General features: G+C 41.4%; 1 pseudogene; it reads right to left on the bottom strand.

Moving 5' to 3' along the window:
* Window positions 1-980: 980 nt before the first annotated feature.
* LOC136469900 (uncharacterized) lies at window positions 981-2161 on the bottom strand (annotated as a pseudogene).
* Between the last annotated feature and the right edge of the window lie 12833 nt (window positions 2162-14994).

The raw sequence follows: 14994 nt of genomic DNA, 5'->3' as shown, positions 1-14994 counted from the left end.
CAGCCTACTTCACACGATCATATCTCCAAGAATACGGAGGCTATGGGGGTGATCTTGGCGTCAAAAGAAAGATAACGAATTCCTCTACAACTTTGTCCATAGTGGTAAAAATTATTGAGGCCAATAAAATGACCTAAAACAGCGAATGAACAGAAACTGCCTAATCTGATGGGGTCTCCGAACGTGGGCGAGATTAACTTCGGGAATTACTCCATCTAAACTCCACTTAAAAAAGATGATTTGATCCATGGAACTTGGTCCAAACAAGGGGATAAAGGTTTGATGTCTTACCAAGAGAAACCGCAGCAAGCACGCCGACAAACCCTAGGCGATTCACTCCTTTCTTCTTCACCTCCCGGTCATCCTCGTCGCTGCGATAGGATCGTGGTTGGATTCCGGAGAAGAACGGCACGTCAACGGCGGCGCAAGCCCTAGGTCTCCCTTACTCCTCTTACTCCTCTTCTCCCTTCGTTCCTTTTTCTCCCGTGCTAGAAGACAAGGGGCGGCGGCTGTTGGGCTGGCCAGGACGGTGGGGAAAAGGAAGGGGAAAGGACTACGATGTCGACCAGAGCAGGAGTCGGACTCCAAAGGTACGTAGCCGCGCGGTACTGTAGCTCCGTAATCACTGTAGCGTTTTTTTTTTAATTTTCCCTTAAATCTTCCAAAATTCAAAGAGTCATGATCCGAACTCTAATCCAAGCACATGAGTAGTCAAATAAAAAGTATTTGATGAGCTCTACGCATTACTAACCTCCGTTCTTTCATGCAAGGAACAGATCAATAAGTCAAATTTTAGTCTCTCATTAAAAATCGGTCAACCTCTGCTAGATAAGGAACTTGATCCAAATTAAAATTCATATTCATGACTTCCTCTCTTTTTTTGTTTTACATTCTCCCCTCCTTAAGGGAATTCGTCCCCGAATTCATCCAAGCAAAACTACTAAAGAAACGAGAATGGAACTTCATGCTTGAAAACAACACTACTCACCAGATTCGAAGAGCTCTGGATACTCCTTGCGCATATAATCCTCCAACTCCCAAGTGGCTTCTCATTCTGTCTGATCTGTCCACAAGACCTTGACATATTTGATAGTCCGGTTACGCATCACACGCTCAGAGAACCCTAATATTTGCACCGGGCGATATTTAACTGTCAAGTCTTGTTCTATATTTACTGATTCTGCTTCTATCCTCTGCTCTGGGTCTTTCAAGTATTTCCTCAACATAGAGACATGAAACACCAGGGTGTACTCCAGCCATAGATCCCGGCAACTGCAACCGGTATGCCAATGCACCAACACGAGCGATAATCACATATGGTCCAATGTACCTCGGGCTAAGCTTCCCTTTGGTACCAAAACAAACAACACCTCTTGTCGGTGACACCTTTAGGAACACCTCATCACCCACTGCAAACTCCAAATCCCTTCGTCTAATATCTGCATAGCTCTTTTGCCGACTCTGAGCCGTCAACAAGTTTCATCGAATATCACTTACTTTATCATGAGTTTGTCGTACCCAATCTAGACCAACTAAGGAGCGCTCACCAACCACATCCCAGCAAAGTGGAGAAATACACCTACGCCCATACAAAGCTTCGTATGGCGCCATCTGAATACTAGCTTGATAACTGTTATTGTAAGCAAATTCAGCCAAAGGTAAATGATCTTCCCAACTTCCCTTCCATGAAAGCACACAGGCACGCAACATATCTTCTAAGGTCTGAATAGTACGCTCAGATTGACCATCTATCTGAGGATGAAAAGCTAGTACTCATATCAAGTTTCATGCCCAAAGCACTATGTAGGCTTTGCCAAAAATTGGACACAAACTTAGAGTCACGATCTGACACAATAGATTTGGGTACACCATGCAACCTCACAATCTCCTTGATATACAACGGAACCAAATCTATAGCTGAATTTTTATTATTCATTGGAATGAAGTGAGCTACTTTGGTAAGCCTATCAACGACAACCCAAATGGCATCTTTGCCTCTAGGCGAGCGAGGCAATCCAACCACAAAGTCCATTGTAATATTCTCCCATTTCCACTCTGGGATCTCCAATGGCTTTAGTAGCCCAGCAGGTCTCTGATGCTCAGCCTTCACCTTCTGACAAATTCCACATGAAGCTACATACTTGGCAATATCTACTTTCATCGCTTCCACCAAAAGCTCTGCTTTAGATCTCGATACATCTTAGTCTCACCTAGATGTATGGTATATGGAGTGCGATGAGCTTCCCTCAAAATATCCATCTTCACCTCAGCTTTCTGTGGCACACATAAACGTCCTCTAAAATAAATAGTGCCATCGACCTCCATACTAAAATCACAGGGGTTTACCAGCCTCGATGCGCTTACGAACAGCCTGGAGTAGACGATCTTGCAGCTGAGCCACTCTCACCTTCTCGCATAATGATGATCTGGATCAATAATTGGGCCTCCTCACTGTGCAACACTAGCATAGCAAAGAGAAATACCCATGCGATCCAAGTCACCAATCAATGTCATGCATGTTTTAGGAACACCTAGTCCTACTAAGAGCATCTACAACAACATTTGCCTTTCCAGGATGATACTGAATAGTCAAATCATAATCCTTAATCAACTCTAGCCACCTCCTCTGTCTCATGTTTAGCTCCTTCTGAGTAAAAATATACTTAAGACTTTGATGGTCTGTAAAGATATCACAAGACTCACCATAAAGATAATGCCTCCAAATCTTCAATGCAAATACCACTGCTGCCAACTCTAAATCATGTGTAGGATAATTCACCTCATGCCTCCTCAATTGTCTAGAAGCATAAGCGATCACCCTACCTTCCTGCATGAGCACACAACCAAGACCAATACGAGAGGCATCCGTATATACTGTAAAACGCTTGCCACTCTCGGGCAAAACCAAAATAGGAGCATTCACCAATTTGTTCTTTAGAGTTTGAAAGCTTGCCTCACACTCAGCTGTCCAAACAAAAGGAGCACCTTTCATGGTTAACTTGGTCATAGGCTTTGCAATAGTAGAGAAATCTTGAACAAATCGACGATAATATCTAGCAAGACCAAGAAAACTACGAACATCTGTGACGGTAGTCGGTCTCTCCCACTCGACCACAGAAGCAACATTTTTGGGATCAACAGTAAGTCCATCATGATTAATAACATGGCTAAGAAAAGAAACCTTAGAAAGCCAAAAAGCACACTTCTTCAGCTTGGCATAATATTTGTACTCCCTTAGCTTATCCAACACTAGACTCAAATGCACCTCATGCTCTTCTTTAGTTTTTGAGTAAACCAAGATATCATCAATGAATACCACAACAAATACATCCAAGTATGGGTGCAACATCCTATTCATGGCTTCCATGAAAACAGCAGGAGCATTTGTTAGTCCAAAAGACATAACTACATACTCAAAATGCCCATACCTTGTGCTAAAAGCCGTCTTCTCAATGTCTTCCTCCTTAATCCTCAACTGGTGATATCCAGATTGCAAATCAATTTTGGAGAAGACCTTAGCACCCTTCAACTAATCAAACAATGCATCAATACGAGGTAACGGGTATTTGTTCTTGATTGTCACGTGATTAAGCCCTCTATAATCCACACAAAGCCTTTTGGTCCCATCCTTCTTCTCCACAAATATCACGGGAGCAGCCCATGGAGAGACACTTGGCCTAATAAATCCCTTCGCTAAAAGATCATCAATCTGCTTCTTCAATTCTGCTTGCTCCATGGGTGCCATCCTATATGGAGACTTAAAGATGGGCTGAGTTCTAGGAATCAACTTGATCTCAAAGAGAGGTAAACCAGGCAACTCAGCAGGGAAAACATCTAGATACCGACACACTATAGGGAGGCCATCTATGTATGAGATAGAATCTTTAACCTCACACATAGCCCACAAAAAACCTGATTTCCTTGACCAGCGATCAGGAAAAAGACAACAAAGCATTGCAAGAGAATACTTCAAGGCACTTCCCTAAAAGACTACCTCATGTCCCTGAAGGTGCTTGTAGAGAGACGGTCTTCCAAAAACAAGAGATAACAGCCTGATACTGAGAAAGCCAGTCCATCCCAAATATAACATCAAACAAATCCAACGGTATAATCACTAGATTAGCCACAAAATCCTCATCTGCTATGCTAATTCGACAACCAGGACAAATAAAAGTACTAGATAGAGGTCCCTTAGCAGAATTGATTGTAATAGCTTGACTAATCCATTGAACTGAGATACCAGTACGATCCACAAAACCCTCTGAGACAAAAGAGAAACTAGCTCCAGAATCAAAAAGGACATATGCATCAAAAGAATCAATAGATATAGTACCTATCACCACATCACCCCGATCATGACCTATCAGTTGAGGGCATAGCATAAGCCCCTAGAACACTAGTCGAAGTAGAAGGTCTAGAGAATGATGTACTAGTCCACTGTGCTGATGGAGCAGAAGGTGTAGGAGCTCGAGGAAGCCAGTACGCACCACCAGAACTAGGCACAAGTGAATTACCACCCATGGAAGTCAACGAGGGAGCTAGTAGAAACTGCTGCACAGGGGGTGCAGGTAAGAACTGATGCATTGGTGAAGGCAACTGCTGTGCTTGCGAACTATTAGCCATCATATGAACAGTAACCATGCTGACTAAATGTGGAAGAAACTTGCTCCCATCTGACCTTGCTATTAGGATTCTGCCTGCACATAACCTCCTTGTGGTCCTCCTTGCCACACCTAGAGCACCGACCAGTCTAATGACAATCTACATGCCGATGAGCATCACCACACTGAAAACACACTAAGCCCATGCCTGGCTTGACAATAGCTCAGTACTGAACAAAGCTACCACCAGATCCACCTCCTGAACCATGGGACTGAGAAGTGCTACCACCATAAGGCTGGTGACGATGGTGCTTATTGTCCTTCCTCTTAATAGGACCTCCAGTCTGGCCGGTTTGCCCCTTCTGATCCCTTTGACCCTGTTCTCTACCTCCTAGCTCTAAGCTCTTCAGTGAACTCATCCTACACCTCCACTCCCAAAGCCTGCTCAACAACTGAGCGAAAGTCCACTATAGGGAAAGCACCAAGAACACGTCGAATAGACGCCTTCAAGCCTTGCCTGAAAATCCTCGCCTTCTCATACTCATCATGCGCCACATGAGGAACAAAACGCACAATTTGGTTGAAAGCAATCTCATACTCTGCCACAGACTGTTTGCCCTGATGGCACCTCTCAAGCTGAGTCTTCATCTTGTCCATGAAAGCAACAGGGTAGAACCTTCTCTCAAACTGACCAACAAAATCCTGCCAAGTTACAGGACCAGATGTAGCATTGCGAGAAGATATCACACTCCTCCACCACATAAGAGCCTCACCCTTCAGTAGTTGTCCAGCATAACTGAACCTAGTCTGGAGAAGGAATCTAAAAAGCCTCCAGTTTGTCCACCACAGCAGAAAGCCAATCTGCAGCCTCAACTGGAGCACCATTACCAGCAAATAGCTCAAGATGCATACCACACCACTACCTCAACTCCAATGGACATGCTGAACATTTCCTCTAGCTAGAGGATCACTACCCCCTAGTAGTGCTAGGAGGAGGGTCACTAGTACCACCACCACCATTCGGAGGAACCTGACGTAGAGCATTCAACTCTGCTCGCATTGCCTGCATCTCTGCTAAAATTGCTGCCATGTCTTGAGGAGCCTCAGGAGCAGGCTCATTCTCTCCATGGCCACCACGACCACCGCGGCCACCACGACCACGACCACTGGCCTCGGGCCATCTACAACCCACACAACAATATAATCACATCAATAAGGCAATATAACAGACCACACAAAAAAAGGTCAAGACAAAACTAAGGCAATAGGTAACATCATCCCCATCCTACGAGTGCAAGTGTGTCAAGTTTTAGTCAATCAAAATTTTAGCACAACAACAAAAGCCTAGAACCTATAACCTAGGCTCTGATACCAACTGTAACACCCCAGAAGAAAAGACAACAAAAATCTTCTGGAGAATTACCACAGTTCAGCACAAAGAAAACAACCCAACATTAGAGTATGCGGAAGCAACAATAATCATAAAGATCAACTATAAAATATCTTTACTGATCACTAAATTGTCATAACTCATCCAACCAAAAACCAGATCCAACATGAAGCATATAGTTTGAACCAACTAAACCATGGTTACATATTATTATTATTACAACACATGTGTCCCACAGATTATTTGACTCCAAGGTGACGTGCACACGTGTTGCTACTCCCAGTCCCAAGCATGCATCTTCCAGGCTCAAACACCTGAGGGGAAAACAACGTGTGAGGTTTATGGAAAACCTCAGCAAGCAAACTGCCTTAACTGAGTTATTCAAATCATAGTTGATTAAATATCAAATTTAAAACATGATAGTAGATACATCCATTGTTTCATAGAACTGTAATATAAATATATTAAAAGTACAAAGGTGAATGATGCAATGCAATGCAAATGCGAATGATGCCATGCAATACATATGTGAATGATGCAGTGCAATGCAAATGCGAATGATGCCATGCAATGCATATGTGAATGATGCAGTGCAATGCATGACTTCACTTCTACCCACACGTCCCAACAAGAGGGAGTGAGGGCTGCAACCACAAAGCTCATCAATGTGCGTTGCTGTACCGGTACTTACCGCACCAATTTGGCTACGGTTTCTTCAAATGCATATCAACGGGAAGAGTGCAAATGCAAATGTTGCATTGTGAGTAATTCATGTACTTCATAATTCAATAACAAAGCCAAAAGATATAAATCCATATACTTCAAGGTAACTTCAAATTTAGATTAAATGTCTAGTGCGAGATACTAAAAATTAAGTGGAGGCAATTCAAACAACCAAGCTAAAGCATGTGAACCACATCGTCACGTTTACTTGCCTTCACCGAAGATCAAAAGTGAGAGCTAAGCACGATCCGAAGGTGCACCACCTGCTCATAAGAACATCTCAGTACTAACACCATCGTACAATCGAAACAAATAACAAATTATACAATTAAAGCGTCCCAAACCCCCGTTTAAAACATCTACCATCTCGCTACCGATTGTGACAGCAGCACTGTCCCTTCTCTTTTTCATAGACAAACAACCATACATTAATAAATTACTAAAATCTACCAGATGATAGAAAACTCATTTATGTACAACTTTGGTATTATAATATTTGGCATTAGAGGTCTCCAAGATAGCATAAACATTGACTTAAGTTAACTGAACTTTTCTGTCAGTCAAAACAGGACAGCAAAGTTATAAAAATCATAACTGGAGACATACTCGTCCAAATAACTTGTTCTCTAACAATATGGAAAGATAATGAAAAACTCTACAACTTTCATTTAGATACCAAGTTCAAATTCTTCCAGTAAAAAGGCCAAAACGGATTAGATCTAAAACTGTCCAGAAACTCGTCACTGGAAAACAGCCTACTTCACACGATCATATCTCCAAGAATACGGAGGCTATGGGGGTGATCTTGGCAGTCAAAAGAAAGATAATGAATTCCTCTACAACTTTGTCCATAGTGGTAAAAATTATTGAGGCCAATAAAATGACCTAAAACAGCGATGAACAGAAACTGCCTAATCTGATGGGGTTTCCGAACGTGGGCGAGATTAACTTCGGGAATTACTCCATCTAAACTCCACTTAAAAAAGATGATTTGATCCATGGAACTTGGTCCAAACAAGGGGATAAAGGTTTGATGTCTTACCAAGAGAAACCGCAGCAAGCACGCCGACAAACCCTAGGCGATTCACTCCTTTCTTCTTCACCTCCCGGTCATCCTCGTCGCTGCGATAGGATCGTGGTTGGATTCCGGAGAAGAACGGCACGTCAACGGCGGCACAAGCCCTAGGTCTCCTCTTACTCCTCTTCTCCCTTCGTTCCTTTTTCTCCCGTGCTAGAAGACAAGGGGCGGCGGCTGTTGGGCTGGCCAGGACGGTGGGGAAAAGGAAGGGGAAAGGACTACGATGCCGACCAGAGCAGGAGTCGGACTCCAAAGGTACGTAGCCGCGTGGACTGTAGCTCCATAATCACTGTAGCGTTTTTTTCCCCTTAAATCTTCCAAAATTCAAAGAGTCATGATCCGAACTCTAATCCAAGCACATGAGTAGTCAAATAAAAAGTATTTGACTGAGCTCTACGCATTACTAACCTCCGTTCTTTCATGCGAGGAACAGATCAATAAGTCAAATTTTAGTCTCTCATTAAAAATCGGTCAACCTCTACTAGATAAGGAACTTGATCCAAATTAAAATTCATATTCATGACTTCCTCGTTTTTTTTGTTTTACACCACCATCTTGATCATCATCCATCTTGCTCACCACTTGGAATGTGCTACCCTATCTCAAATTCACTTAGAGTCATCCATCAATTCAACAAAACCAAACTAGAGCTTTCAATCTCCCTCTTTTGAGTAATTGATGACAACCCTTTCATAAAGATATGAATTAAAACATTTTGAATCCATATTGCTTGCCCAATCATTTTTACCATGTGTAAAATGATTTGGACAAGTTTCATGAATTTGAATTGGTAGCATTTGCTCCCCCTACATATGTGTTAAGAGTTTGGACAGAAGCTTGCACATATGCATAGATTTGAGTTGTGGGGAAGTAATGTCTACCAAATGATGCTAAGGTATAAGAGATGGACCTTTGAAGCATGATACCAATTAGATTGCACCAATATACCATCCTTAGCACCATTGTAGCTAGATACCACTTGAAATCTCAACAAACTAGATACATCGTGAGATCAACATTAGAAGCAAGGTACTAGTAACACTTGTGAAAACAAATTCAAGGCATCTAACTATCACCTATGCATGCTAGTTTTTCATTTCATCATTCAAACCTACAACTAGCATACACCACACAAGCATGTATATCGAATTTAAACTTGACAATGCAAGTAGGCATATGTAAATGCACATTCAAATGCATCTACCAAGTTCATGAGCTTTCTCCCCCTACTTATGTGCTCAAAATTTTAATTGATTCATTTCCTTTGTCATTTCTCCCCTTATCACGTTTCTCCCCTATCACCTATATCCCCCTTTGTCATCTTTGTGCATTATTTCTCCCCCTTTGTCATCAAGGACCACAAAAGGTTTAATTTTAGATAGGTTAGGATTATCAATGTCAATCATTGGGATGAGGATCATTTTCCCAAATTTGGTTTAATCTAGAACACTTGCCAAAGATATTTAACTCGGTTTGATCCAAGGACAAGCTTCTTCACATCTCATAATAAGGGTTATCTGGACCATGTTGAGTTAAACATTTATAGCTCATTTTCTACATCAAACACTAGGATAGCAAGCCTACAAACATGTCATATGCTATCACTAGATCATATCAAGCATAGAAGCAATAGTGGTACCCTACAAGCATCAAATTCATTTGATTTTCATGAATGAGCCTATAAACATGAGGAATGACTAGATTCACTAAATATGTCCTTAGCAAAGGAGTATGCATGCCAATCAACTTTTACCTTGGATTGCTCAAAGGAGAGGCAGGACATAGAAAAGTGGGGGTGCATCAACATATATTTGAGAAATCCAATATGTTCAATTCATTCCAAAGCTTGCAAAATCTTTTCTCATCAAGTGGCTTGGTGAATATATCGGCAAGTTGATCTTCGGTGCCCACACTCTCAATTGAAATGTCCCCTTTTTGTTGATGATCTCTAATAAAATGGTGGTGGACATCAATGTCCTTTGTTCTTGCATGTTGAACTAGGTTGTTGGTGAGCTTGATAACACTCTCATTGTCACATAGTAATGGCACTTGTTTGAATTCAATTCCAAAATCATTCAAGGTGGCCTTCATCCAAAGAATTTGGGCACAACAACTACCGGTAGATATGTATTCGGCTTTGGCGATTGAAGTGCCACAATATTGTGCTTCTTTGATGACCAAGATAAAGTGACCTTCCAATAGTTGACATGTGCCCGATGTGCTTTTTCTTTCAACTTTGCATCCTGCATAATCCAAATTGGAGTAACCAACTGACTCAAACTTTGCTCCTTTGGGACACCAAAAACCAACATTTTGTGTATGCTTCAAGTACCTCAATATTCTCTTTGTAGCCTTCAAATGACTTTCTCTTGGAGAGGCTTGACCGATACAACTTTTGATCCACCATGTTGCCACTAGCATCACTATTCAAGTTTCCATTTGTTCACATTGGTGTACTAATGGACTTGCTTTCATTCATGCCAAACTTCTTGAGCATGTCTTTGATGTACTTGCCTTGACTCACAAATGTACCATTCTTTAATTGCTTGATTTGAAGACCAAGAAAGTAACTAAGTTCACCAATCATGAATATCTCAAACTCATTAGCCATCATCTTCCTAAACTCTTCACAAAAGTCTTGGTTGGTTGATCCAAATATGATATTATCAACATAGATTTGCAACACAAACAAGTCATTTCCAATCTTATTGGTGAAAAGAGTGGTGTTAACCTTTCCCATCTTGAACCCTTTAGAAAGCAAGAAATCTCTCAATCTCTCATACCATGCTCTAGGTGCTTGCTTTAAGCCATACAAAGCCTTTTTCAACTTGTATATGTGGTTGGGATTTTTGTCATCTTCAAAATTGGGCGGTTGCTCAACATAAACTTCTTCATTGATGTACCCATTGAGAAATGCACTTTTGACATCCATTTGATAGAGCTTGATGTTGTGGGCACAAGCATAGGCTAACAAGATCCTAACTGCTTCCAATCTCGCAACCGGGGCCTATGTTTCTCGAAAGTCAAGACCTTCAACTTGAGTGTAATCTTGTGCTACCAATCTTGCTTTGTTCCTTAGTACTATCCCATCTTGATCTTGCTTGTTATGAAAGACCCATTTGGTTCCAATCGCACTGTGTCCCTTAGGTCTCTCATCTAACTCCCATACTTGATTTCTTATGAAGTTGTTCAACGCTTCATACATAGAATTAACCCAATCAACATCCCTCAAAGCTTCTTCTATCTTCCTTGGTTCAAGGAATGATACTAATGAGAAATGCTCACAAAATGATGCCAATCTTGATCTTGTTTGTACAACTCTAGAAATATCTCCAATTATAGTGTCCAATGGATAGTCTCTTGCAATATCTATTGGTTGGAGCGCTTGCACTTGATAACTTGCATTCAGTTGAGATGATGTACTAGTCAATTGTTGATCTTGCACTTGAGATCATGAACTAGATTGATTTGTATCAACTTTTTCATTTAAGTTAGAGAGCACTTGAGCATTGTCATCTTCTTCATCTTCCACTTGTGTTTGCCTAATATCACCAATATCCATGTTCTTCATGGCATTTGAAAGTTGAATGCCTCTAACATCATCAAGATTCTCATATTCATCTTGGGAACACTTGGTTTCATCAAATTCAACATCATGTACCTCCTCAAGAGTACCACTAGCCAAATTCCAAACTCTATATGCTTTGCTTGTAGTGGAGTAGCCAACTAGAAATTCTTCGTCACATTTCTTGTCAAACTTTCCCAATCTAGTGCATTTCTTCAATATGTAGCATTTGCAACCAAAGACCCAAAAGTAGGCAATGTTGGGCTTTCTTCCATTCAAGAGCTCATATGGTGTCTTCTGTTTTAATGGGTGACAATACAATCGGTTTATGTAGTAGCAAGCGGTGTTGATTACTTTGGCCCAAAAAGATTGACTCACATTGTACTCACTAAGCATAGACCTTGCCATGTCAATAAGTGTTCTATTCTTCCTCTCAACAAGGCCATTTGATTATGGAGCGTACTTGGCTGAGAATTGATGTCGAATTTTAAATTCATCACATAACTCATCAACTCTTGTGTTCTTGAACTCACTACCATTGCACTTCTCACTCTTTTGATGGTTGTTTCAAACTCATTATGACAAAGCTTGACAAATGATTTGAAAGTTGCATACACATCACTTTGGTCCACTAGAAAGAATACCCATGTGTATCTAGTGTAGTCATCCACTATCACAAAGCCATAGTTATTTCCACCGATGCTAGTGTATTGAGTTGGTCTAAACAAGTCCATGTGCAATAACTCAAATGCTTTGCTAGTGCTCATCATACTTTTCTTAGGATGGTTGTTTCCAACTTGTTTCCTGGCTTGACATGCACTACATAGCTTATCCTTCTCAAAGGTGACATCTTTCAAGCCTCTAACTAGATCATGCTTAATCAATTTATTCAATTGTTTCATTCCAATATGCATTACTACAGATTGACTTATCACTATCGCCACTTTCACTACCATAGTGATAGAAGCGACACTATTATACTTCCACTGCTAGTTGGACCGATAGCGAGGCCTCCTAAGGAAGGAAACTGGTAGTTGAAACTTCTACCACCCATGGGTTAACAATAGATGCGGTAGTGGTATTTTCTCCATCGCATGAAAAGCCGAGCCGACTGGGATAGGCATTATGGCCACCAGCCCTACACAACCGTTTGGTGCACCGACGGTAGTAAATTCAATGTGAGTTATTTCCCCATTTCCAAACTACCCAAAACACAACGGAGTATGCCTCGTCTTCCCTTATGCATATTAATTGCTCCTCTCCGCTTCTCCATCTTCAAGGTTGGCCTATTTAAGCTAGGGCTAGATGTGCTTCTTGGCAATCCACACACTCCTTCCTTAGATACAAATAGATACAAAGCTCTTGAGAGAACCATCTATATTTTCTTCATCGCCATGGCGCTCCTCCAATTCCTCCAGCAGTAGCAGTGGCGTTGGGAGAATTTCTTCATCGCCATGGCGCTCCTTCTCCAACTCCTCCATGCGGCAGCAGCGGCATTAGGAGAAGGCCTTCAAGATTGGGTACTACCGGCATCTAGGTGCTATGGGGGCTACTCGATCTAGGTGCTAGTGGAAGTTTTGTGATTCAGGGGGTTCACTTAGAGACCTGTTGTAAGGATCTTTGCAACCTTCTTTCAACACACCCATATAGTAGTTAGCTCTTCACTATTAATACATGGCCCACTTATCTCTCTCACAAGTTTCTCAATTCTTATGTCTTAGCCAACTGTAAGCATATAGCCTGCTTCTCTTCTCTCCCATGTGGAGTAATCGGCTAAGGGAATGGCTCTGTGTTCCCATTTCCAAGCCTGCTATTCAGTCTAAGGAATCAAAACATGAGCACTACCATATCCTAATTTATAAGAAAGTTACTACACAACAAAGGTGGACAAAAAATGGTTTCCATCATTGAGATGCTGGTGGAAGTTTTGCGGGGTGCTGCCTCTTCCTTAGCTTGCACTGCTTGTCTCCAGACTCGACTATGGGATGTACCTATACTCAAAAGGTCTTTGTTATTGTACACCCAGTAGTCTTCAATAGGTCTTTATTATTGTACAACCATGGAATGCAACTGAAGTTATAAATGAAATTGTTGTGATGATTGTTACTATCTCGTTTATATATAGTTTTTGCCTTAAAAACAATTAATAACTGAATGGCTATGATGCTTGTTACTCCATTTTTTGAAGTGTCATAGTATTTGCCTTGGCTACATAGATGTGAGATAAAGCACCTCACTGAGATGGTGCTAGGGTGGAAGTATTTGCCATAATTTATTTGCAAATTGGTTTGTTGTGCTTGCAAATTGTCATTATTGCAGCTCCCATCGCCGTTGCATATGGTGATTCAAATTAGTGTTAGATCAGAAAGTGCAGGGAATCAAACAGTCCACATTGTCTTCCCTACTCCATCACCCATGGCTCGCATGGGTGGCTGTGGATGTCACGGACCTGACTGTTGTCTTCCCCGCTCGTGTTTATTAGTGGAGATGACTTGAATAACTTGTATTAAGAAATTAGAAGTTATTGTACACCCAGTAGTCTTCAATAGGTCTTTGTTATTGTACAACCATGGAATGCAACTGAAGTTATAAATGAAATTGTTGTGATGATTGTTACTATCTCGTTTATATATAGTTTTTGCCTTAAAAACAATTAATAACTGAATGGCTATGATGCTTGTTACTCCATTTTTTGAAGTGTCATAGTATTTGCCTTGGCTACATAGATGTGAGATAAAGCACCTCACTGAGATGGTGCTAGGGTGGAAGTATTTGCCATAATTTATTTGCAAATTGGTTTGCTGTGCTTGCAAATTGTCATTATTGCAGCTCCCATCGCCGTTGCATATGGTGATTCAACATTAGTGTTAGATTAGAAAGTGCAGGGAATCAAGCGGTCCACATTGTCTTCCCTACTCCATCGCCCATGGCTCGCATGGGTGGCTGTGGATGTCACGGACCTGACTGTTGTCTTCCCCGCTCGTGTTTATTAGTGGAGATGACTTGAATAACTTGTATTAAGAAATTAGAAACATGTGCAAGGGAATCTAAACCGCATCATACGAGAAGGTAACTGTAATGACTTTAGAAAGGAATCGTACTTACATATCATTGTATTAAGGAGAATGAAGAGTTATCATACAAATCTCTGTCATCTAGATATATACATATCAACATTGATCTATGCAGAATCTACCACATTCTTCTAAAGAACCTATCACATTCATTGTGGATCCTACACTCCTCGCTGTAGAACATAGCCCACTCCTCCCAACCTTCCCATCCTACGTGGTCATCGTAGCCTCCGCATATGCACTGATGTCTGTCCTGGCGACGCACCAGCGCTGGCCGCCCAACCAAGCCCTACAACATGAACATGGCCTGTTGGAGGCGTCGTGTACATTTCTCATTCTTCCACGCAATACTACAACAATGTTTATTGAGGTGTGTAAAATTGATTAACCAAGGCAGTTTTTGCAACTGCCTCAGTGCAAAGGTCATGGTAAATGAAACCTTAACTATGGCGGTCCAAATGTCCACCTCGGTAAATCAAATTAAAAAACAAAAAAAAACTCATACCTAGCCCTAACCGGGCCTAGATTTGGGCCTCGCACCACCACCGCTACCTGACACTACC

The sequence above is a fragment of the Miscanthus floridulus genome, chromosome 8 (assembly GCF_019320115.1).
Source record: "Miscanthus floridulus cultivar M001 chromosome 8, ASM1932011v1, whole genome shotgun sequence".
In the NCBI taxonomy this organism is placed as follows: domain Eukaryota; kingdom Viridiplantae; phylum Streptophyta; class Magnoliopsida; order Poales; family Poaceae; genus Miscanthus; species Miscanthus floridulus.
This window is presented reverse-complemented; position numbering and strand designations above follow the sequence as displayed.